Source organism: Panthera onca, chromosome C2, assembly GCF_046562875.1.
Source record: "Panthera onca isolate mPanOnc1 chromosome C2, mPanOnc1 haplotype 2, whole genome shotgun sequence".
In the NCBI taxonomy this organism is placed as follows: domain Eukaryota; kingdom Metazoa; phylum Chordata; class Mammalia; order Carnivora; family Felidae; genus Panthera; species Panthera onca.
The window spans coordinates 54,420,315-54,447,417 of NC_138347.1; the positions used below are offsets into that span (position 1 = coordinate 54,420,315).

A 27,103-nucleotide genomic window follows, 5' to 3' on the forward strand; every position below is an offset into this window, starting at 1 on the left:
CAACAAAGGCGGGGTGGGATCCCTCGTTCCCTTCCTCCCTCTCGGTTTCCTAGCTACCCCCACCCCGACCTCCAAGACCTGGTGGCCCTGCACTTGCCGCCCGGGCTCTGGCGAATGTGTTTCCAGGCTCGGTTCCGATCTCCAATCTCGGGATTGTGACTGGGGCCGGGCGTTTGGGCGACGGCTGTGGCCGCCCCAGGTCTGCAGGGCTGAGGGCTGCGCTACCTGGACCCGCTGCCGTCGCCGTGCTACCTCCAGCCGGCTCCTGGGCACCGTGGAGGCTCGGGCTGCCTATCGATTGCTATGATTTGGTTACTGGTGTATTTGTCCTGGGGGCGGCGATCACTTGTGCAAGTTGATGAATGATCGCGGTGTGGGTTTTGGGTTTGCAGACAGGATCAACTTTCAGCTTTGTGCATACGGGGAGTAGGGAGTGAGGGTGCTGGAGACACCCTGGAATGCCAGCTGGGCTACCCTCAGCTCTTTGAATACAGGGAGCTTCTTTGCTTGTATTGCTCCACAGTTCGCGCGTGGGGGTGGGAGGTAGACAGGGGGGAGGGGTTGGTGGGGAGCTGAACTCCTGGGTTTTGAGGACCTTCCTTCAGAGGTGTTGCAGGAGTTGGGACTCTATTGTAAAGCTCTACCATACTGATGATGTACCTTTATTTGATACTTTATAGGTCACTATCATATGACAAAGGCTTTGCTGCAGTTCATCTTCCTCCCTGTGTACTTTCCATTTGCCTTCCCGGGTAAGTAAGCAAACTCTTTCTACAGGGAAGCTGGATGGCTATTAGCAATGACCTGAGGGTCCTTACTGTTCACATAAGAAGGTGGCTTATTGGGGTTGCAACACCCCAGAAAGCTTGTCTCCCTGAGTTTCCCACAGCAGAAATCAACTTATGATACTTAGTATTTAGAATTCAGTTGCTGTTATTATTAAGATAGTTGAAATGTTTATTTCACATTTATCTGCAAGTGTCATTTGAAAACTTATTTTCAAATAGTCATTTAGTTGATAATGAAATTTTACAGAGTTGAAGGCCTAGGAAATTTAATACTAGATAATATTGTAGAAAGAATGCAGCCTATGAGTGGAGAGAATTATTAAAAACCCAAAGAAGCATTGTGCAGAATGCCTCTCTAATTATAGTGACTGACATTTGCTTACTCTTTCTTAGGTGCTCTGTCTTGGGTAACTTGTGCTGTTTGTGACAGTTATTTTTGTGGTGGGGAAGGGTGGACTAGGCAGTATAGTAAATCTAGTATTTAGATATAAAAGGCCTGATACAAAAGGCAAATAAACATTTCCAAATTAATCATAATTTTCTGCAAAATTTATATACTTAGAGAAATTGGGTATATTTTAGAAGCCTGTATATGCAATAAACAACAACTCAGAAGTCCCTTAAGCGCCTTTTTCAGACGTATGCCCCCAAATGGAAAAATTGCTGAAATAACGTGTGGGGCAGCAAGTGCCTGAAAAATTAGTTTGTGAGAAGTAACAGTGTAGGTGAGGGTTTACAGAACATGCGAAGGTAGCACGGTGAGCCCCAATTGTTTGCAATTTGCCCCTCAATTGTAAAGAACATCTCAGGTATTCCAAATTGCTGATAAATTCAGAAAACTGGTTGTACTAAATGTGTAAATCAGTTGTACTACTTAATCATGTTACTATAGTGAAGATGGAGTTTGTATTTTGTGAATGAAGATAGACTTCAACTCAGTTTTCCATAAAAGAAAAAGGAAAGGGGCCTTATCTCTTTGGGATATTGTATTACTATTATATTTGTTGCTAAAATGTGGTTTTAATATTAAGAGGAATTGAGGACCATGCCTCTCTGGTAGTTTCCGTATAGTAGCAAAATGTACTTTGACATTGCTGAGAACCTTAGGTGATTAGAAGCTCGGTGTCCAACATCTTTCATGGAATGTAAATATCACATTATTTCAGATAGTTAAGAGAACCTCTTAATGTGTCACATACATAACAGTCTGATTGGAACAATCAGAATGAGATGGTTCTGTAAGATGAATTTAGTGCACACCAAAATATGTGGATTTCAGTGTCTTTGATTTTTTTTTTTTAAGCTTGTTTGCAAGAGAAGTTTTTCATTTTTGAACATATGGCAAGAGTATTCAAAATGCATTCCTGATTTACTAAAGAACACCACATTTATACATGTGAGGCACATTATTTTGTTCACTGGAGCAAACTTTTAATGTCAGTTTTTTTCCCCATGGAAATATGTTTGACCAATTCAAAATTTAAAATGGGAATCAGTAATTTCCAGAATAAAAGCGATCTGATGAGCTCTTGAATTTCTTTGAGATATCAAACAACTGCTTCATTAAAACAATATTTTCAAGAACTGGCCTGGTCTTTGAAGTCAGAGTAGTTTTTGTAGTGTAAAACTTGTAATAGTGATCTCAAAGAAGTCACCCTGACAATGAATTACCAGATATTTGCATCTAAAACATATTTATTTGATTTGAAGCTTAATTATCAAAATAAGAATTTAGATAGAGGTTTTGCTATTTTATTGCCAAGAGTTTTCAAACTTCTCATTTTATTATTCCACTTATCTATATTAAGTTTTGAAACTGAAGTCTTAATTTGCATTTCACATTTAATGCTAGCTATTGAAAAAGGGGTTCATATATGTTGTTTCTTAGTGCTACATCCTTTAAAGGTACCCTGGTGGGTTAAGTCCACTAGAGACTTCGATATTAACAAAAACTTGCAATTTTGACACCTTCCTTTTTTTTAATTCATCTGATCTTTGCGTCTAAATTAAAAAATAAAGTTCTGGGTTTAGGAGTTTGTGAGATGGTTTTGCCTTACACATATAGCTGTGCTATACAACTTGGAAAGTGTATACCTTTGACCTACAGATCTGATCTTTATGCTTAATCCATTGAAACAGAGATTTGTTTAGACATTGGAATTAAAACACAGCTTTGAGTGAAAGCTAATATGAACAGGTAATATGGTTTGCTTATGCTGTAACTATGTAATTGATAAGGCTTTTTGTATGTAATTAAAAAAGAAGGAATAGTCTCAAAACAATGTGGCACAATTCATGAAAATCTAACTCAGCAACTAAAGTATAAAGTCATACTTTTCAGTAAAATTACAAACATAATTTCTAATTAATCGTCAGCCAACATGCTAAAAGTTTACATTTTCCTAGATTTTATAGAGCATGGGTAAAACAAGGGCCATACTTTTAACTGGATCTTAACATGAGTATCAACTACTTTTATATTAGAAATCTTTAATGGAAATAATAAAGACTTCATAGTTTAACCCTACTAAAAAAACTCTTTGAAAATAGCCTTGTTATCAACATACTTGTACGAAAGGAAATCCTTGATATTATTAATGTCTTAAAAAGTGCAGAAATGTTTAAAATTGTGATATTTAAATGTTTTAAGTTACTAAATTTAGGCAATTAATTTTGGCATATTGCATCATGACCAGTATGGCACACCTGTATTTTAAGATTTAATCTCTTTTTTTTTAAATGCTTATTTATTTTTGAGAGAGAGAGAGAGAGGGGGGCAGAGTGTGAGCAGGGGAGGGGCAGAGAGAGGGAGACACAGAATCCAGAGCAGGCTCCAGGCTCTGAGCTGTCAACACAGAGCCCAATGTGTTGGGCTCCCAACTCACAAACGACGAGATCATGACCTGAGCTGAAGTTGGATGCTCTACCTTACTGAGCCACCCAGGCGCCCCAAGACTTAATCTTAAGCAGTGCTTAACTTAAGAAAGAGACACTTTTCTTGAACTTGCAGTGTGAAGTCCACCTCATTTTTTAACATTTTACCAGAGGGCATCTTTTAAAATAGGTCCAAGTGATAGCTTTTTTATATTTTTCATCAACTTTCTTCCTCTCACTGAGAAATGAAAACAAACCCAAATTATAAAAACATTGTAATTTTATTGTTTGGTTTTTATCACGTGCCCCAGGTATACTGGATACTGGTGATCCTCAGGCTATACTTTGAGAAGCACTGCTCTGAAGGTACTAAGGATTGAAGCTAAAGATTGAATGAATCTTCCGGCTAGAAGATTCTGTGACCGTAATTCAGTCAGTGGGTTTGTACTACCTCAGGGGCAGTCATCACATACTGTATCGAATTGTAGGGATTTCTATATATTAAGTTACACCTGAGGAAAGCACTTTTTGAGTACAGCTTCACTCAACATTCATATGTGTTCATATTATCCTTTAGAAGGTAATTACAGTTTCTTGAAATGCCAGGACATCATGTTAAAACTGTAAGGATATATGCAGAAAATCCTCATGTATTAATGGGGATTGTTTACATTTTTTTTTCTTTCAAAGGAAAAGATGAGATGAGAGAACTGGAATAAGTATCAGTTACACAATGGAAATACAAAAGAAGGCAAACCAATAACAAATTCTACCTAAAAGTTATAAATACAAAGATGAAAGACAAAAGGAGTGAAAGACGTAAAGGATTGATTATAGACCATGAAGCATTGACACACCTACCAAAATATAAACTTAATAAGTTAAAATATGTGAGTCACTTCAAGGATCTAGATAATGAAATAACTTCAGGTTCTGAGAAGGTTGTATAGAATACAAAGTAAAAAGAATGAGTTGGATTTTCTCAAGTCTTAGAAAAATAAAATGATACTGTAAAATATTGATTAAATAATTAAACCAATAGTTAAATATGGCCCTTAGGTGAAGATTAGGGAATAAAACAGAAGTTCCTAGAATGGAGTAACTGAGATCATAAAATGGACACAGAATGTTGGGTTTCTGGTAAAGGGAATAACTAAAAAAACCATCGATAACTTATTTCAAAGGAGAAATAAGAATGAGGGTAAAATTGTTTAAAGCAGTTGTATTAAATGTTTTTCACTGAGATGTATGGTAAGAAGTACCTTTTATATCCTAATCCATGTATAAAAACTGTAACAAAAGTTTCCTTGAACAGTATTAAGGGCAGTGCACTCTGATAATTTTTATTCCTATCTAATCTTTATAAATCTGATGTGTTCCAAACTATTTTATTTAAAAAAATCATGATGTTATTCACTAAATTAATCTTAAGATTTACATTTTGAAAAACACAAACCTGGAGGACTTGTTAAAAATGAAGGTCCCCAGGAGTGCCTGGCTGGCTCAGTTGGTGAGTGTGCAACTCTTTATCTTGGCGTTGTAGGTTCGTGCCCTACACTGGGTGTAAAGATTACTTATTATTATTATTATCATTATTTTTAACATTTATTCACCTTAGAGAGAGAGTGCGCGCGCAAGAGAAAACCACAAAGTGTGAGCAGGGGAGGGGCAGAGAGAGAGGGAGACACAGAATCTGAAGCAGGCTCCAGGCTCTGAGCTGTCAGCACAGAACCCATTGCAGGGCTCATACCCACGAACTGTGGGATCATGACCTTAGCCGAAGTCGGATGCTTTAACGGACTGAGCCACCCAGGTGCCCCGGGTGTAAAGATTACTTAAAAATAAAATCTTAAAAAAAAATGGAGGTCCCATATCTAGATAAGTGTGAGAGGTGGGGCCCAGGAATCTGCATTTTAACTAGTGCTTCAGTGATTCTGAAGCAAGTATAAGGCACTCTAACACACTTTGAGAACTCTGGTGTAGGGGACAGGTGGCTAAAGAGTGAATAGGAAGGAGTCATGCACTGAATGTGGGGTTAACGTTCTTTGATGAGTTCTCTTCCAACTTCAGTCTGTGACTGTATTTCAGTCAGCATGTTTGCAATTTTGAGAGAGCCCTTGTCACCCTCTGTTGATATTCCTAGAGTAGCAGGTGTAGTACAAGGAACAGAGGCTTTGAAGCCAAAGATCCCTGAATTCCACTACTGTCGCCCCTCTTGCGTACTGACTGAGGGAAGTTAAGCATGTCACTACAAAATAAGCTTCCATTATTATGTGCAAAAGGGCGTATTAATATTTACCATGTAACAGAATGAGAATTACTGTAGACAGTAATGTCTGCTATGACCCTTATTCACAGACAACACTCAATATGTATATTTTTATAGTTGTATCTCACCTCATCCCAACTTCCACTAAGTTTGAAGTTTCTTGAAGCTGTGCCTTTTAGTTTTTTTTAACATCCTTTTCTTTCTTTCTTTCTTTTTTTTTTTTTTTAAAGTAAACTCTATTCCCATCATGGGGCTTGAACTCACGGCCTCAAGATCAAGAGTTGCATGCTCTACCAACTGACCAAGCCTGTGCCTTTTAATTTTTGTTTTCTATAAAGTACAATTGACCATTGAACAACACTGAGGTTGGGGTGCTAATCACACCCCACTCCTGTGCAGTCAAAAATCTGCACAGAACTTTTGGTTCCCCGAGAACTTAACTACTAATAACCTATTGTTGACCAGAAGCCTTACTGATAACATGATCACATAAACAGTCGATTAACACATAATTTGTATGTTATACGTATTATATGCTATATTACAATAAAGTAAGCTAGAGAAAAGCAAATGTTATTAGGAAAAGCATAAGGAAGAGAAAATACATTTATAGTACTGTACTGTAAATATCCATGTATAAGTGGACTGACTTAGTGTTCAAGGGCCAACTGTAATTCTCAACCCTGGTGTCAAGAAACACTGGTGCATTTTTAACTGGATGTGAGGTGTTAGATAAACACTTTATTACTGAAGAAGGAAATAGTAAGAATAACAAGGATAAAAGATAAAAGGGTAAAAGTGACGAATAACTGAGGCATGCCATAGTTAAGTATGGTGCCCCTTCTAATTTGGGGAATGATTTCCCTACCTCTTTAAAAAGACAGCACAGGACAGGAGGATAGCTCTTTTCATATTTCAAAGTGGTTAGTCAACAGCACTGGGCATTCTCTCTGGTGACTTTAGCCCATCTTGGAATGTCTTAGAGCATCAGTTCTCAAATTTTCTTCTGCTTCAAGACACATGTGACTGATGTTTAACATAGGGTGTTCTAATTTCCCTGGTTATAGACTTAGATAAATTATGTGGTAGTTCTCAGTGTGAGAAAGTCACTTCATTCCTTATCAAGAAAATATATCAGAATATAAGTGAGAGTGATACATTATAATGAAAACTTTGAATACACCCATATGCAAACATGTCAATTTCTTTATAAACTGTGGTACTTTGTTCATAACTAATTACTTGAGCATTCCTCACAACCAGTTAAAACTTACCCTTGTGTCAAGGCATGAAGATTGAGAAGCATTACATCTGGAGTGCGTAACAAATTACATTGCACAGAATAGGCACTTAAATAAAAAAGAGGGGCAAGCTAAGGAGAAGATGAATGGGAAATACACAAAATCCCTGAAATCTCAAACAATGTGAAAACCAAAAGCTAGGAAAAATGCAACATGTGGCTAAATGCAAAGGAAGTACAAAAGACTATGAGTATCAGGGTTCTCAGACTTTCCTATCATACTCAAGTACTCATTGCCTCTAACATAGACATTCATTTAATTTATTTGAATAAATTAAAGTTAAAGAACTTTGTATTTCCTAATTTTTAAGGTTACATTTGCCAGGAACATCTTTTTACTTTGCTATATTTTAATTTAGCTTACTTTTTTTTTTATCTCTAATACATTAATAAACTATATATTTTGCAAATGTCTTTATACTTTGATGTGTAATGATATTGGATATACATTCACAGTCCTTTATCTGAAAAAATCTCTGAAAAACTAATTTTTTTTTTCCTCCAAAAGTTTGGTTTCAAAACTCATTTGGTGGTAGAACCTGACCCAAACCGTCATGGCCTTGTTTGAAGTAGTTGTAAAGCCTACTTAGAAAGGATGTTCGCATATTCTGCTGTAGAAATAGTAATGTATTTGGCTATGAGGTGCTATCGTAGATCTAGCTAGGAGTGTTACGTAATATATGCTGTCCTCTCCATCTGACCTTTAAGACTCACAAAAATCTGAAGCATACCTGGACCTAAGGGTTTCAGATAAGGGACTGTGATCCTATTGTATTAACTTTCTTAGTTCACAGAGTGAAATTGTCTGGTATTTCTACCCATTTAACTCCGTGAATATCCTTTTGCTGATTTTGATCACTGGTCATCTGAACATGTTGAGTTCATTGTAAGTTGGTGAATCATGTAAGATAGCCTAACAAGACATCCAAACATTATATATTAACTTAGTCAAACTGTCTTTTGAAACCCTGTGGCTTCAGTCATGAGGGTGGAAGGCATCAGAGGTTATAAAGTCAGCTAAGCAAAATGGTAGTTGACGTTTGTACCTCCTAAGTTGAGTAAAGTGAAGGGCTCCTAGGTAAGGAAAGATTAAACACACACACACACCCACCCCACTCCACCCCACCCGTTAGTTGAACTTCACCTGTCCATTTTGACATTGTGATTCCTCTTTTGTATTTGTTGTAGTTGTTAGTTTATTAAACACACACACTGAAATCTGTACTTGAAACTTTTACTTTGTTGGACGTTTCTCATATAATGGTGAACAAAATTTAGGCTACTTTCATTATGGTTTACTGTTATGAGAGGTTTCATGAAGGGTTATATTTCCTTTATTATATTGCCACTTGCACATTTCTTCTATCAGAAGAGTAAAAAAGAAAGTGTTTTATGCAAATTTAGTCTAAGGTGAGAAGGCCTTTGAATTATATTGTTTCATATTGGTTCTAGATACCTTTATTTTCAATAATTAACCGTGAAATACTAAGTAAGATTTTTCCTTTGTACTTTTTTTTTTTTAAGTAATCTCTGTGCCCAATGTGGGGCTCGAACTCACAGCCCCAAGATCAAGTCAGGTGGTCTACTGATAGAGCCAGCCAGGCACCTATTTTTAATTTCCTATAAAACTACTATAGAAAAACGTAAAGTGTGATGTGAGGAAGAGTACACAGGACACTCTGGGAATAAAGTTAATAGCTGGATCGTGATAAAACTTCAATCAGTCTTCATTTATTATGGACTGAAATGGTTAATGGCCAAAGAAGGTTTTTCTTTAATTATTTTTTGATACAACTATATCCTTTGGGGTAGGAAAACCACAGGTTGAGTAATTCAGAGGGAGTCTTATTAGCAATGCTGATTCTTTTAATCTTAAAAAAATGCTGAGTTGTTTTTCAGCTTCTGGTGCACCTCCTAAAACTCACCCAAGTGTTGAGTTCTCATTGACTGCAAAGGGAATGTGGTAGAGCATGGAACAAAATAAGAAATTAATTCTCTACATCCAGCTGTCAAATTTTGATTATCTTTTGAGTTACTGAAGTTATATATTTTTTCTTTCTGATCCCCTCTCCCTTCTTGTTCCTGCCTTTTTTTTTCCTTCTTTCTTCTCCCTCCTTCTCTTTTCTCTCATCCAAGTACTAACTAGGACCGATCCTGCTTAGCTTTTGAGATAGGTGGCCATGGACTCTTCTCTCCTTTCTGTCCTCCCTGATGTCTATTTTTCTGTCTTTTCTTTTTCTTTCAGCCTTTTATTGTATTCACTCATGTGCAATCTGTGATCCTACCTACAAATATTTGAGAATGAGAGTATGGAATTGAACTTTTTTTCTTTTTACCATTTGATTTTAAAGATTTTTTTTTGTAGTTTTGAGTTACTTTAGTAATTATCACTACTCATGTAATAAAGTTGTTAACATATGAATTTGAGACTTACACAGTTCCCTACATAGAAATGTCAATTAGGAGGGGATTATGTGAGTCAAAGTCACCTGTTATTATTGTGAAATAAATTGAAGTAAACTCCTTATCCAATCATTTTTGTGTTTTAGGGTGGTAGGATGACTATATAGCTTCATTTATATTTAAGGGAAAGTTAAAAGCAGATTTTTAGCAGAGTTTCCCACATACTATTTTACTTTGGGAGGAATTGAGAAAGATAATCTGGCCTGAGGGTGTTCTTATGAAGCACAAGTTTTATTTTTACTACTTTGTTTTTCACAACAGTTTTCTGATGAGAGGTAATCCTATTTTAGTGGCAAAGAAACTAAGGGTCAGGTTAAGTAACTTGTCTGAGGTCACACAGGTAGCAAGACACTGTCAGGATTAGGAGGGCTGTAGTCTCCTGGATTTTTTCTGTATTTGCCTCCTTTAGGGCCACATTCCAAGAGGTTAGAACTGAAAGGTTTGGGGCAATTTTAGCCAAGAATTCCTCCCAATTTTTCTTTTTCCCCAAAAGTAAAATCTTCATTTTGAAGTCATCGGGTTGGAACACTACTTTTTTTTTTTTTTTTTTTTTTAAATGTTTTTTAAAGTTTTGTTTGTCAGCCAGGAGCCTGCCTTGGGGCTGGAACTCATGAACTGTGAGGTTATGACCTGGGCAGACATCAAGAGTGGGACACTTCACCAACTGAGCCACCCCGTTTATCCCCACTACTTTATCATTCTTAAGGGAGATAGATGAGAAAGTTTCTGAACTGGGGCCTACTGTCAGTTCTCCTCAGTGAGATCACAGTCAAAGACTAAACCAGCCCCAAACTGTGTTTATAAATTGACATTTAGTGAACTTTCTTTCTGGTTGATCTATCTATTATAGAAGTGTCTAATAACAAGTTACTGATTTTACTGTTTATTAATTCCTCTGGTACATCAGTAGAAATCATTTATTCTTTCATGAAAAGGTGAGTTTTCCAAGCTGAATGTTCTATGATGTTTTTACTCTGGTACTTATTTATTTTACTTACTTATTTTTAAATATATATATTTATCTGTATAGATATAGGTACCTTACATACTTTTTTTGTTATTGACAGTTCTATGCATTACTTAGTGCTCATGATAAGTATAGTCATCATATGTCACTATACGATGTTATTACAGTATGATTGACTATATTTCCTATGCTGTACTTTTCCTATGCTGTACTTTTCATCTTGGTGGCTTATATATTTTATAACTGGAAGTTTATACCTGTTAATTGCCTTTACCTGTTTTGCCCATTTTCCCATTCCCCTTCATCTGGCAACCACCAGGTTATTCTCTGTATTTAAGAGTCTGGTTTTGGTTGGTTCATTTGTTTTGTTTGGTTTGGTTTTTTAGATTCCACATAGAAGTAAAATCATACAGTATTTCTCTTTGATATATTTAACTTAGCACAATACCTTGTAGGTACATACATATTGTTTCAAATGGCAAGATCTCATTCTTTTTCATGGCTGAGTAATATTCTGTAGCGGTGGTAGTGGTGATGTGTGTGACGTCTTTATCCATTCATCTATTGATGGACACTCGGGTTGCTTTCATATCTTGGCTAGTGTAAATAATGCTGCAGTAAACATAGGGGTGCATATATCTTTTTGAATTAGTGTTTTCTTTAGGGAAATACCCAATAGTGGAATTATTGGATCATATGGTAGTTCTATTTTCAATTTTTTGAGGAACCCCCATACTGTTTTGCAGAGTGGCTGCACCAGTTTGCATTCCTGTCGAGTCAACAGTGCAGAAGGGTTCACATCTCTCCACGTCCACACCGGCACTTGTTATTTCATGTGTTTTTGATACTAGCCATTCTGACTGGCGTGAGACTCTGGAACTTTTTAATACAGTAAAACTTGGTTTGCAAACATAATTCATTCCGGAAACATGCTTGTAATCCAAAGCACTTGTATATCAAAGTGAACTTCCCCCTCAGAAATAATGGAAACTCAGATGATTCTTTCTACAACCCAAAAATATTTATATAAAAATGATTACAATACTGTAATAGAATACAAAATAATAAAGAAAATATAAAGAAAAATAAATTAACCTACACTTACCTTTGAAAACCTTCATGGCTGGTGTGACGGAGATGAGAGAGGAGGGTTTTTTTTTTTTAATGTTTGTTTATTCTTTGAGAGAGAGAGCCAAGAGGTGCAGAGGGAGACGTAGAATCTGAAGCAGGCTCCCGACTCTGAGCTGTCAGCACAGAGCCCAACTTGAGGCTCAAACTCAAAAACCACGAGATCATGACAGGGACCAAAGTTGGTTGCTTAACCTGCTAAGCCACCCAAGTGCCCTGAGAGGAAGGTTATTGGACAGGATGACTTTCACTGTCACTAATGGAATCATTACTATCTATTGGCTCAATGGATCTTTTTCTTAAGGGGACCAGTGAATACACCTGCATGGATGTTGACTACAGTACAGTATTAATAAACTCTTGTCATATACTGTATTTAATGTAACTGACAATAAGGCAGCAAAGGAAAGGGTCTCTATCTGCAGGCAGCCTGACCTAAAATGAAGCAAAGCATTCCTAAGCTTACTCTTGTATGGAAAAGCAAAGGACTGTCCATAGGTGCTTTGAAGTGACAAAAAATACATGAGTGCCAGTTGTGGGCACCTTTCAACGTTCTGAAGAATCACTTATTTCTGCCAAACACCACAGCCTGAGACCGAGCATCCAAGCATGAGAGATGATCACCCACAATCCCAGAGAGAAAGAGAGAGAGAGAGAGAGAGAAAGGAACCATTGGCTCAGTTGTGATCACGTGACGTACAGCATAACATACTACTCATATTGCAAGACATTGTTCATTTATCTAGTTAAAATTTATTAGAAATGTTTGCTTGTCTCAAATACTCGCAAAACAAGTTACTCTCAATCCAAGGTTTTACTGTACATTTACCAATATAACACGGATGGTGTTACAAAATAGTTTATGTCATTTGTTTTGAAAATAAGTTCAATATGAGTAGAAAAATTAAGCACATTCATGGACTTTATCATTTCAGAGTATCTGATGATCAAACATGAATTAGATATAGAGTTAGTCAAGTTATCCTGTTTTTAATTTTTTTTTTTAATGTTTATTTTTGGGAGAGACAGAGCGTGAATGGGGGAGGGCAGAGTGGCGGAGACACAGAATTCAAAACAGGCCCCAGTCTCTGAGTTGTCCTTATAGAGCCTGACGCGGGGCTTGAACTCACGAGCTGCGATACCATGACCTGAGCCATGACCAACGCTTAACTGACTTGAGCCACCCAGGTGCCCCAAAAGTTGTCCTTTTTGAAGTGGCTTATGGGTGCTTTCATTTATTTTTACCGAAGAAACTTATTTCTCCTGTGATTAAGAAGAGATCTGATAAATTACACATTTGTATACAAGAAGCAAATCATTTAGAAAATACAAAGTAACTTGTTACTTTTTTTTTGTACGCCGAGCCCTATTCATCTGAAATTAGTAAATTCTATCTTTGCAAATTCAGCAAAATCAGAGATATACAGATATAGAAGATAAAAAATTTGTCATTCTTGTTGTTTTTTTACTGACTTGTCTTTTTGCCTGATCTGTGAAACATGTAAAGAAGATACTTACCTATTTTGGCAGGGTAATTTTTGTAAATGATAATCTTACTAAGGATGTGCCCTTGAATTGTTTTAGCCACATGATACTTTTTCTTTCTTTTTTTTTTTTTTAACGTTTTTGTTAAATTTATTTTTGAGACAGAGAGAGACAGAGCATGAACGGGGGAGGGGCAGAGAGAGAGGGAGACACAGAATCGGAAGCAGGCTCCAGGCTCTGAGCCATCAGCCCAGAGCCCGACGCGGGGCTCGAACTCACGGACCACGAGATCGTGACCTGAGCCGAAGTCGGACGCCCAACCGACTGAGCCACCCAGGCGCCCCGCCACATGATACTTTTTCAAAGGTGGTGGACTTCCATTTCTTGTGTTTCATTCCCCTCCCCCACATAAACTACTTCTATACTGTTCTCTTTCAAGTAGGTGGGTTTTCTGGCACTTGACACCCTTCTTTCTACTTGTTTTCTTAGGTCATGTTCAAAAAAACAGTTTGCACATTAAGAAATTTGATCAAGTATTGGTGAGATTCAGGTAGCAAAACAACTATCGGTTTAATTAGCTGTTTATGGATCGAGTGCCTGTGGTGTGTTGATGCTGACTTCGATTTTGAGAATATAAAGATGAATATGGAATAGCCCTGTCCTTAAAGCACATGAAGTCTAATGGCTGGAAAATTCCAGTAGATGTAAATATCTATCATACAAGTTATTCTGTGTTAATTGTTTTAACAGATACTGCATAAAATAGTATGGGACCAAATCCCCTGAAAAACTAGCTAATTCCAACATAGGAGCTGAGCATTGAAATATGGGGGGAGTTTGTTGCCTGTTACAGTGTTTGTCCTAATTGTCATTGAGGTTGTAAAACTAATTTGGTCCAAGCACTAGAGTGGATTTAAAAAAATTAGGCCTCTAACCTTCATTTGGCTTTTATTTAAATATTAGTGCATCATTTTGTCTTTTGGTCTGTTTTTAAAAGGCCAACTACTTTGTTTTTTGTTAAGGCTTTCAATTTATATTAGAAAGTTAAGTTTCAGTCTCAAGTATTTTGGACTTCCTTTTAAATTATTTTTCTTAAAAAATGTTTTTTTCTTAATGTTTATTCATTTTTGAAAGACAGAGAGAGACAGAGCACAAGCAGGGGTGGGCAGAGAGAAAGGGGGACACGGAATCTGAAACAGGCTCCAGGCTCTGAGCTGTCAGCACCAGAGCCCGATGCGGGGCTCGAACTCACGAACTGTAACATCATGACCTGAGCTGAAGTCAGACGCTCAACCAGCTGAACCACTCAGGCGTCCCAAGTTATTTTTCCTTTTTTTATTTATTGCTATTAATGTCACAATCTGTAATGACAACACTTTTGAAGTGAAAGGAAATGGTTGAGGATTCCAAATTATGTTAAAAGCACCTTACCTGGAGTAAGTTTGAACTAGACATCCAAACTAGGAGTCCAAACACATGCCAATAAAAATAGTATAAACTGCAATACCTGAGACTTATTTTACTAGTTAGGAGTGTATTAATAAGATCTGTAGCCCACATATTAAACACAAAATGAGATTTTTCTAGAGAGAGAAAAAAGTGCTTTTCTATTCATGAGAGATTATAGATTAAAAGTGATGCCCAGATTTTCCAGTATGTTTTCTTTTTCTTTTTTTTTTTTTAAGTTTATTTATTCTGAAAGAGAGATGAGCATAGTAGAGGGGCAGAGAGAGAGGGAGAGAGAATCTTAAGCAGGTTCCGCACTGTCAGCCCAGAGCCTGACACAGGACTCAATCCCACAAACTGTGAGATCATGACCTAAGCTGAAATCAAGAGTCAAAGCTCAACCAACTGAGCCACCTATGTGCCCCTAGTGTGTTTTCAACCTGTGTTTGTAACTGCAGTTTCTCTTGTGGTTTAGTAAGCCATGGCCTGGAGGGTACCCATAAGTTTGGCTTTTTTTGATCTGCTTTATGCTTGGTGATCTAGATCTGGTCTTTGGAGTCCCCTTTGACTTGATCAGACTTTCAGTATCACTTAATCATCATTTTTGTGTTTATTTCACCTCAGAATTATATGCATTTTCACCTATTTTTATTTGTGGCATTCTTTTGACTGGTCATTTCACAATATCAGCCCAGTTTAGATTAAAACTGTTTCTGAAATATTCTGCTCAGTGTTCCAGTTGCCAACCTTGGGTGCTTTAATACCAAACAAAAGACATTCATAAAGAAGAAGCTCATCTGGGAAAATATTTCTTCATAGGCTCACAACATTGATAATGACCCTGATGTTTACATTAAAGCAGCAAAGAGGAACAGAGATACACAGAATAGTAACTTGTGAGTCCTTTCTTCTATTCTCTTTCTGTTTGGCATCACGGAAGTACAACTATTTAGATCTCATTATTTATCAGTCCTCGTGGTAATAATGAGCTTCTTTGTAAGTTTTGTGTATGGATATGCGTTCTCGTCTCATTTGGTGCCATATTTTAGCTGGCCCTTGAATAACACGGGGGTTAGTGGTGCTGATGCCTGTGCAGACAAAAATATGAGTACAACTTGTGACTGTCCCAAAACTTAACCTAATAGGTTACTGTTGACCAGAAGCCTCACTGATAACAAACAATTAGCACATTTTGTATATGTATTATGTACTGTATTCTTAGAATAAAGTAGAGAAAAAAAAAGTTAAGAAAATAAAAAATACATTTACCGTACTGTACTGTAAAAAATCTGTGCATAAGTGGACCTGTGCAATTCAAACTTATGTTTAAGGGTCAGCTGTAGTCCCAGAGAACATGCTCAGATTTGTTGTCAGTCCAGAGTTTTGTTTTATTTTAATAATTTTTCACATATAGTCTCTACATGAATAAGGCAAATGCGTACAAAATTTCTTATAGCTTGAAAGGGTTTAAGGAATGGGATCACAGGTGAGGACAGAGTTATATGTGTGAGGACCCGATCTCACATACAGTGATGAGTTTACTGCATAAGGAATTATGATCATGAGTCAGTTGTTAGGAAGTGAATGTCCTTTACTTTAATTTTTTTTAATGTAACTGTATATGTCATTCCTGACATATATTTCAAATACAGCTAGATGACCTTAAAGTCTAATATGTAGGTCTTAAGAATTTGGATAATTGGAACTTCATTAAAGATGTTTTCCTTGAAGTTTTGACTTAATCAGTTTTTCAAAACTATATATTTTTATTGAGAAACTATAATCTCAGAACGCTTCATGTGTGTTTCTAATTGATCTTCAATTAGCAGTGGCTACTGATTTTACAGATTGAGCAAGTTTTACTATTCCCAGGTCCCTATGTAAGTAATTAATGATCTGTAAAGTACACATGGGGGTGCATAAAGGAGTACAGTACTAATCATTTTATGAAGAAAAGCAATCAAAGAATTGTTCTCTGTCATATCTGTTTGGTAATTCTGGGTTCCATATTTGAATTGTCATTATTTTTTGCAACAGGTATTTATTGAGTTACCCCCAATACATAGGAATTCTGGGGTTTGCAGGATAAAAGGTTAATGGCTTTGGTCTCAGGATGTTTCTAGCATAGTAATGATACACATGTCCCAAATGTGAATGGCTAGTAAGGATGCTGTCCTATGTATGGCACACAGGGATGGGAGAGTGTAGGCAGTAGGAGTTGATTAGGGAGGAGAAGTTGGGATGGACCTGAACTTTGGTTGTATAGCTTAATGTTTAGACAGCCTTGCAAAATGCTTATTTGGGTCTATTAGAGAGAAGATTAATCTAGTGGACAACCCAGGCTAATCCCACCTTAGCCAGACAGTTCACTCCAAATGTGTCATCATCAGTCAAGCCCACTAGTGGCCCATGGGCTTTTAAAAATGCTATTTCCCTCTGCAAAAGAATTTGAGCACGTATCCTTGCTGTGTGTACATTTATTTATAAATTATATTTACTGGGTTATTCATATATTGTGTTTTAAAAAATATAGATAGCTTAGAAATTAAAAAAAACATGAACATAAAGAAAAATGCTAGTATTATCTACTCTAGTGGACTTTTTCTTGCTCATCTTGGAGTTCAGGAACCCCACTTTGGAGACTATTGGTTAAACTTGGCAGTATCACCTCAAATTTAGGTTACTGTGAGATCATGGTCTTCTTTTTTTTTTTTTTTAACGTTTATTTACTTTTGAGACAGAGAGAGACAGAGCATGAACAGGGGAGGGGCAGAGAGAGAGGGAGACACAGAATCAGAAGCAGGCTCCAGGCTCTGAGCTGTCAGCACAGAGCCCGACGCGGGGCTCGAACCCACGAACTGTGAGACCATGACCTGAGCCGAAGCTGGATGCTTAACCGACCAAGCCACCCAGGCGCCCCAAGAGATCATGGTCTTCTTGATTCGCTCACGTCTGTTTCCTCAGCCCCTAGAACATGGTAGAGCTCAGTAAATACTGTTGAACGAATAGGCAGAATTAGGCTGGTTAGTAGGGGTGACAGTCTAGCTCAAGCATGAGGGATCTGGCAAAAATAGAGACCATTTCTGCGCATAGCATTTTCTCCCATACCTATAAAAGTGCTTGCTACATAGTAGGGATTAAATAAATACTAGTTGACCAAGTACGGGTGTGGACAAGCATGCAGCTCAGCATGAGGGATCTGGCAGAGGCTATAGATCCACCGGCATGAAAAGGTTAAGATCCAGAGGTCCCTTCAGCAGGGAAGAATATGGAGATGGACTACATATAGGTAGGCAGAAGGGGCACAGCCCCTGAGGAGGACACAGTGTTCATAAGAACAACTCTGAGGAATGGCTTCGATGGCCTCAGATGTGATAGCAAAAACTATGACCTTTGTAAGCATTAAAATCTGGATTTTACTCCTGTCTGTGTCCATGGCATCTAGGACATAGCTGGTAAGTGATTAATTTTTATTGAATTGCTCTGTTTTATACTATCTGTGTGCTGGATATGGGAGACTCTGAGCCTTCAAGCATGGGTCATCATCAAGATCAGAGGCCTGTAAATGAATCCTGCCCTCATTGAAGCAAAGTCAGCGATTCTGGGTTTGCCTCATACACAGATGTGTTTGTTTGTTTTTTTAATTTTATTTTTTATTTTTTAAAATTTACATCCAAATTAGCATATAGTGGAACAATGATTTCAGGAGTAGATTCCTTAATGCCCCTTACCCACTTAGTCTATACCCCCTCCCACAACCCCTCCAGTAACCCTCAGTTTGTTCTCCATATGTATGAGTCTCTTCTGTTTTGTCCCCCTCCCTGTTTTTATGTCTTTTTGTTTCCCTTCCCTTATGTTCATCTGTTTTGTCTCTTAAAGTCCTCATATGAGTGAAGTCATATGATATTTGTCTTTCTCTGACTAATTTCACTTAGCATAATACCCTCCAGTTCCATCCACGTTGTTGCAAATGGCAAGATGTCATTCTTTTTTGATTGCCGAGTAATACTCCATTGTATACATATACCACATCTTCTTTATCCATTCATCCATCAGTGGACCTTTGGACTCTTTCCACACTTTGGTTATTGTTGATAGTGCTGCTATAAACATGGGGGTGCATGTGTCCCTTCGAAACAGCACCCCTGTATCCCGTGGATAAATGCCTAGTAGTGCAACTGCTGGGTCGTAGGATAGTTCTATTTTTAGTTTTTTGAGGAACCTCCATACTGTTCTCCAGAGTGGCTGCATCAGCTTGCATTCCCAACAGATGTGTTTTTAAGCGTTGGCAGTGTTGCCTCCACAGAGGTGTGCTCTGGTGACCACAACTACCAGATCACATTTAGTTGTTCATTTAAACATCATTTTTAACATGTTGCTCACATACTGTCAAGGAAGGAAATGGAGCTTATGATGGAATTCTTTCTTTTCTTTTTACTTATTTTGGGGGAGAGAGTATGAGTGGGGAAGACAGAGAGAGAGAGAGAGAGAGAGGGAAAGGGAATCCCAAGCAGACTCTGTGCTGTCAGCACAGATCTTGACTTGGGGCTAGATCTCACGAATAGTGAGGTCATGGCCTGAACCAAAATCAAGAACTGGTTGAGTTACCCAGGCACCCCCAATAGAATTATTTCTTATATGCTATCATCCCATTCCTTCTGTCCTCATCACTAAAGCTGGGATATGTCGTAGCACCTGCGTGGCTCAGTCAGTTGAGCATCTGAATTCAGCTCAGGTCATGATTTCACAGTCCGTGAGTTTGAGCCCCGCGTCGGGTTCCGTGCTGACAGCTCAGAGCCTGGAGCCCGTTTCAGATTTTGTGTCTCCCTCTCTCTGCCCCTTCCCCGCTCATGCTCTGTCTCTCTCTGTCTCTCAAAAATGGATAAAAGTTAAAAAAAATAAAAAAAAAAAGCTGGGATATGTCATGGATCACCCCAATATATGCTTTTAAAATTAGTACTGAATTTATTTGCAAATAAATAAAACAAAGTAGTTTGCATTTTTTCTCTTCCTTTTGGAATTTTATTATTTAGACTTTCTCTTTAAAAGGTGGTAAAAATTCCAGTTTTGTGGTCATAAAATAAACCTGTCATGCATTTTATTTAGCGTTGTCTGAGTGGGGAGAGCAAACATTTCCTCCTTGACAAGAAGCTGGCCGGGCAGCCTTATTTTGGCTCTGCCACACCAGTCAAGGCAGGTACTCGCTGGTCCTTCGACAGTTTAATCTCATTTGGGACATGTTTATTTAAAGCACTTTTAAATCTACACAATTAATAAATGACTATGCTGTAATTCCCATTTCTGATGTCTTGCAGTAAACATAGGAAGTTCCCCTTCGCCCTGACAAAACAGTTTAGTCACCCCAGCTTCGTAGAGGTGGACAAAAATTCCTTCAGAGAGCACTCCTGAGTCTGTAGCATGGTCTCCAGATAAAAGCTTAAATAGTTAAAAACTTTTTGCTCTCATCCTTTTCCTCGTTAAGCCATCAAATCTTCCTTTATTGCAAGGCTGTTACTGTTAAGACACAGCAACTGTAAAATAGGTCTTGTGCTTGTTACTGCTATCTAGAGTTTACACTGTGATTTCACTGACCTCTTACTTGCTCTTTCTAACTATGCCGTGAGGTAGATGGTAGGGTATCCTTATTCCCATTTTACAGATGAAGCAGCAGCCTGGGTCAAGTGGTTTTACCGAGGTCACTCAGTTTGCACTGACTCCCCTCAGAACAGAACCCAGTATTCTGGCCACTCCTCCAGAGACCTGCCCACTGTGTAGAGCAGAATTTATTTTCTTTGAACTAAGATTTATTTTTTTTCTCTTTTCCTTAGTTTCAGCCTGAAAAGTAACTGTAAATAAATGGAAGAGCAGTGGCATAGACAGCATGGTTGTTTAATTAGTGAAATGGGCCTTAAATTTCTGGTGTACTTAAATCTCTGTATTTAAATAAGTGTTCTCAGATCATATGGAACAACTGTCCATTTGACGATAACTTTTTTACAGCTTGTAATAGGAAATTAAATGCATAGGGAACACACACTGACAAAGAATGTGCTTTGAAGTGTATATTAGGATTCTTAAGTGAGATTTGGATTATGTATTGGGGCCATTTTTTTTTTCCTGCAAGATTTATTTCTGAAATTATAAGAAAATTAATTGGAAAATATGAATTGATATCTAGATATCTGAGCTACACCCATTTCTGGAACACATTCATATTATAATTTGAAATCAACTGGTGTTTTGAAAGAAATGGAGGTAGGTGCTGAGGGTTTTTTCTTTTTAACTTTAAAAGGCATTTAAATTTAGCACTCTAGGAAAGGAATGCTTCACAGGCCAGTTAGAGAATTCAATATAGCACCACTGCCAACTACAAAAGAGAAGATCTTTCTATTCAAAAATTACTATAAGATCAATTATTCAATTAATATTTTACATAGTAGAAAAGTTGTATTTGTTAGGATCTTATCTCAAAGTTCCCCAAGAGTAAAGAGGCCCACTAATTATTTTACCATACTGAATGATAAAATATTGATTGTGTTAGAGTTACAGATCATTTTTACTTAAAAGATTTAAGTTCTGGGGCACCTTTGTGGCTCAGTCAGTTAAGCATCCTACTTCGGCTCAGGTCATGATCTCACATTTTGTGAGATCGAGTCCTGCATCGGGCACTCTGCTCTCAGTCCAGAGCCTGCTTTGGATCCTCTGTCTCCCTCTCTCTCTGCCCTCCCCTGCTTTCTCTCTGTCTCTGTCTCTTCCTCTCTCTCAAAAATAAGTACACATTTAAAAGACTTAAGTTCTGACCCAAAAGCAATTTATTTAGCGTATTTATTTGTATAGGTTCCCTTCAATTTTTTATAATTTGTATTTGAATATTTATACTAGCTTTGGCACATGGTATAGTATTGATGGCTGAAGAAGAGGTTTGTTAAAGAATTGCAATTTGAAAAAAAGCCAGAATGTGTGTGTTTACTGAAGGCGTATTAAGAAGGAAGGAGTTAATAACTGTGAACTTTCTTTTCTTTCATTTGACTTTTCATTTAAAATAGAGTATGGAAATAAAAGTCATGAGGATAATTAGGTGCAATTCCTCCTTACCCTCAGCTGTTAAGCAGTGGAATGCAGTGGTCTTTCTTTACCTAGAAACAGCCTGTGAGGAAAGAATTATCATCTCCATTTTAGATGAGGGAATTGAGTCTCAGAAGCTAGGCAGCTTGCCCAAGGTCATTCTTCCGGTAAGTGGTGGAGCTGGCATTCCATTCCAGCTCCTTCTGTCTAAGGAGGCCATGCTCCTACTCACTCCCTTACACTGCCACACTGCCTCTTGTGCTGCCCGCATGGCATTTGTGCCACTCTATAGTGCCATGTACCTGTTTTGACTCCTACTGAGTTGTAATGCTGAGGTGCTGGCTCAGGATAAAAGTACCTTTTCTCTATTTGTGTTCCTACATTGTCACACAGATAGCCATAAACAGACTTGCTTGTTAATAACTATTTCTTGAGTCATTCTAAGCATATGGTAAACCTCTACAGTTTAAAAAATTAGTATTATTAAATAGCATTCTAAGTGATGAATACCTGATTTTTTTTTTAAATAAATATTGTGCCATCACATAGAAAAGAAAATAAGTTTTGGAATTCAGAAAACTTAAACCAAAAGAGAGTAATAGAATTTTAGCTCTAAAAGGGATATTGTAAATGGTCTTAGCGTAGTCTAATCCATCATTTTAAATTCGAAGGAAGTAAGGCACCGAGTAAGGATCCAGGCCATGTGAGTGGCAGAACTGGAACCAAACCTAAGACTGCTTCGTTTGGTGTTTTGCTCTAGAAATCTGTTTAGCACCAAAATGATGTAGAAAATATTGTTTGTCAATTGATGGCACCATTTTCACAGTAGGAATATGTGACTTTTTTTTGTGCTGCTGTTTATATAAATGGTAAAAAAGATCAAAGAACTAAAATGTTATTGTTAGCATAAAGCTATACGTAATGCATTATACATACTAACTTCGAAATCATTTTATTATATGACTAGTTGACTTCTAATTTATTTAGTAGTATAATATAATTTTGGTAGCTAATAGATAATAAACTGAAACACGGCTTTGGTGTAGCTCCCTGTGTCCTGAAAACAGAGGAAGAATTTGCAAAACAATAACACATTGTTAAATGGCATGCCAGTTTATCAAATGCCATAAGTTTATTACAGTGTGGTCTTAGGAAAAACCATCCCAGCCTTAACAGCAGCTCATCCTAATCTTAAGGAAAAGGACTTTTAAAGTTATTCTAGGGCTGTTAGCTTTTGTTCCATCCATGAAAATATAAACTGCTCATAACTGTTGATTAGGAGAAAGAAGTTTGTAAAACCACAGCAAATGTAGTTGTGAGTGATTGAGCTGATTTGTGTCCTGGAACGCCTCATGGTGGCCTTGTTAAGAAACTGCTGTAGTGAAACATAGTGACCACATACCTTGTAACTGACCAAACCCACTCAAATGTATGTGGACTAAACATGAGTGAGTTAGGACCCTGGATGATATTTTCAAGGTTGGTATTTTTAAGTTTCATTTGGGACAAATTAACCTCTCCTCTGCAGGGAGGAAGCCTGGTATGTCTTATCAGAGCTCTGCTTCTGGGAGATCCCCTTGGGGACTGGTCATCCTCTAACCCTGACCTTCCAGAGAATAAGGACCAGGTAGTCCTGGAAGCTGCTGGCCTACTTTGCTTGTGTTAGAAAGTTAGGAAAAAAGGTACCCTTTTCTTGAGATATTCTAGTTCCAAATGTTGAAAAATTGTAACAATAGATTGATTTACTTAGAACAAGACACTTTATTGCGTTCTGGCAGGAAGCCAGAGCATACATCTGTGCTCTGTGATGTAAGTGGCGCCCCCTAGGGTTGTGCATAGCACAACTTGCCCAGCTTTTCACAGAGACCCTGCATTTCTATCCAGGGAAATCATGTGTTTAGATCTCAGATATTAAGACATCACATCAAATCTAGAAATCTACAAATACAGTACTTGAGTATAAAATGCTAGTTATTTAGGAAACCATTACTTTTTAAATCATAAACATACTAGAAATGGAATTAAACGACTGGATAGTGGAGACATTTCTTTACTTCTGCAGTGCACTACAGAAGGCTCTGTGTTACACATACCTTGGCCCATGCAATCTGTTTTCAAAGTTCGTCTGTCTTTTAGAGTTCTGATTAAAGAAGAAAATTTTCTGACCTTTATAAAGGAGGTTTCCTTTATTAGATAGGTGCAGTAATAGAATGCAGAATGACTTTATGCATCCACCTCTTTTATCCATCATTAAAAGTTAATTGTCACATCATGTAAGTGCAACTTGATGGGATTTTTACCGTACCAAAAATTGGCAACCTGCGATAAAGAAAGCATGCTCTGTGAGGACTTGAGTTGAGAATGAAAGGGAAAATGAACCTTTTATAAATCTTAAGTGGCAGCTAAGTGGAAATAAAAGCTTTTATTTATTTTTAATTTTTAATTTTTTTTTTTTTTTTTTTTTTTTGAGAATGGTGATAGCAGATCAGTACCTTATGTTTAGTTGGAAGAAGGTTTCAGAATGCAGCTTGTCTGACTCCAGGGTGGTGGCTTGGGTGACTAGGGACTGTAGACGTTTAGTCTTCTATACATTTGGAAGGATAATAATGCATTCACTGTCTTCGTTCTGGTCCATGGAATTATTTTAACAGGAGCAATAATTACCTTTCTCATTCTTATTTAAGGAGTGGCAATTGGTGAGATATTCAGCAGGAAATCCATTACCCTACTTGTAGTCTGGTGCTTCCCTGGTTGAGTTTAAGTCTTACCCAGTAGGTAGTGATGATGCATTAAGTAGTTAAAACCATGGTTGTACTGGGTCATTCATTCAGCTCAGTGACATGTGATTGTAAAATAAAGGAGGCCAAAAAAGATTTTGAAATGGTGCTGTCTTACCAATCCTCACGGTTTGGGAGAAAGGGCAGTAAAGTGTTGCTGGTTTGTAAGAAGGAGACTGCTTATTTACAGTAGTTCAAAGGTGTTAATTATTTCTAGTAGGAATATTTCACCTGAAACCTCAAGGTAATCCTTAACCTTTTACTCTTATTTGGGTCCTGCTGGGCAGTGACCGGTTTTCCCACACTATGGCACCTCACCTGGCTAGAGCTTTCCTGCTGGACTCCTGGCTCACAGCAGACTGAATCAATAATAAGTTTGTTTGAATCAGCGCCCTTTTCTGTACCCTCTGAAAGTCAGTTCTATTTAAGACTTGGGAGCCACTGACCATTCATATTTTGATTCTTCAGTTCTTCAGACTTTGCTGAGATAACACTGGTTCTCTAGCCATTCCTGCCCATAAATTACTAGTGTTTACATTTTAATTTTACCATTGTCATAATTTTAGGAAATGTTAGTATTAATAACTTAACAACTTTTAAAGTTCTTTGTAAAATACTGGTTATTTTCTTACTTTATTGATTAAATAAAATCCGGATTTCTTAGATTACATGCCACATTAAATAAAGCATTAACAAATAGTTTAAGTCACAAATCATTTTAGGAAACGTAACAAAATCATTTTTTCTCACATGAGACAGATAATTGTGCAAGAAACTTGTATCCTGTCTTGGTGTTTTGTTGTTGTTTTTTTTTTTAACCATGTAGGTTACGAAAAGGATCGGAACTTCTGGAATTAAGTAACAGAAAAATGTATTTTATCTTCATAAGAATCCATAGTAATCATAACATTAATACGAGGAAATTTTTTTTTTGTTAAATATGTCTTATTAATTTAAAATGTATAAATTAGATAGATTTGATCATGATATTTGGAAAATGGGGTGTCCTGCCCAGCCTTTCATTTAGCATACTTAGAAAACTATCTTTATTTCATTATAAATGTGGTACAGTTATTGAAACTGAAAGTAATGTATGGGTCCTTTATATCCCCCCAACTCCTGCTGTATTTTCAGAAGGAAAAGTAATTCTATTGGTTTGCCGAGTAGCTTCTTACCCAACCAGTTTCTGGGATGGTCTATTAATGTAACTGCTCTGTGGGTTCATTTAATCTGACTTGTGGGTAATGAGTGTTTTAGGTAAACATCATAATGTTCAGGATAGTTTACTTATTTCCTTGCTTTAAAAATGTGTAAATGCTATGTAAGTAACAATTATCTAAACAATCTGTTTTATTTTATGAGAGAATGCTAGAAGAGTATTCGTTCTGACAACAGGAAATAAAATTCAAACATTCTCAGATTTTTTCTGTTAAGATTTGTACCTTTAAATCTTAGCTATAGTTAGGATGATGGCATAATTTATAGTTATCCTGCAGAACTTTAAGAAAAGTTTGAAAGAGTTTATGATGGTTCTAAACATCTTTAGTAAATTAATGGTATTGGAGATAATTTACTAAATAACCTGTTCAGTGAATGAAATTATTGAACTTGGTCTTATTTGTAGAAGTTGTGATTGTGTCTTACATGCTTGACAGTGCCTGGTTCAATACCTGTCAAGTCAAGAGGCATTCAGGAGTTACTGAACACATGAATGAAACGTAAGACTGAATTTAGAGTCTGCAGGCTCTTCTGACACAGAATTTTAAGATCTGATCGGTTTTTTCTCAGATTTTCATGAATCTTGGTTTTCTTTTTGTTTTGCATGTGTCCTACCCTTCAGGAAATGAGTAAAATATGATGTTAAACATAACACGTATTTACTACCCCTTGTATGTTAAGTGCTCTTCTGTGTACTTACAAATAATCTTACTTAAGTTAAAGATGATAACAAATCTTGCTGATAGATATAACTCATCCAACCTCTCCCACTTCTTTTTTTCCTTTCCTTTCTCTTCTCTCACAGATCTTGAAACTGAGGTTCCAAGAGGGTGAGTAACTTAGCTAGGAACATACACAAGGCACCGGCATCTAAGTCCAAAGCCAGTTTCCTTTCTAGTGTCCTCACTCATCCAGGGAATCTTAACACCTGGACTCTTAATTTCTGATTCCTGGAACAACTGGGTTTTTTTTTTGTTTGTTTGTTTTTCATCTGCTGGGCTCTTTCTTTTTGTGATTTAAAGCTGAGTTCTAGGCCTAGCCACACTCTTAGACACCTAATTAAGTTGGTCTTTTAATATCTACCTGAGAGGCAGCCTGATGTCAAAGTATTATCGTGTGTCAGATGAACCCCATTTGAATGTCATCTGTGCTACCTCTTAGCTGTGTGACTTTGGGCCCTGCCGTTAACCTCTTGGAACTCTGTTTTTCTCATCTCTACACAAGAAAAATATTTTTATTTATAAATAAATAAGAAAGTCATTTTGAAAGTCATTTTGAAAAATAAAAGCTACAACCTATGTAAAGGAGTCAGCTGCTTTGCAC

At 37.2% G+C, this 27,103-nt stretch overlaps 1 protein-coding gene across 6 annotated transcripts in view; it reads left to right on the top strand.

Annotated features, from left to right (window-relative positions):
* BBX (BBX high mobility group box domain containing) overlaps window positions 1-27,103 on the top strand; it is a 283,637-nt gene that overhangs the window by 2,635 nt on the left and 253,899 nt on the right. For all 6 annotated transcript variants that reach the window (XM_060640117.3, XM_060640114.3, XM_060640120.3 and 3 more), the window contains one exon: window positions 681-752. The gene's annotated coding sequence lies outside the window, so the exon portion shown is untranslated. The remainder of the gene's footprint in view (window positions 1-680; window positions 753-27,103) is intronic.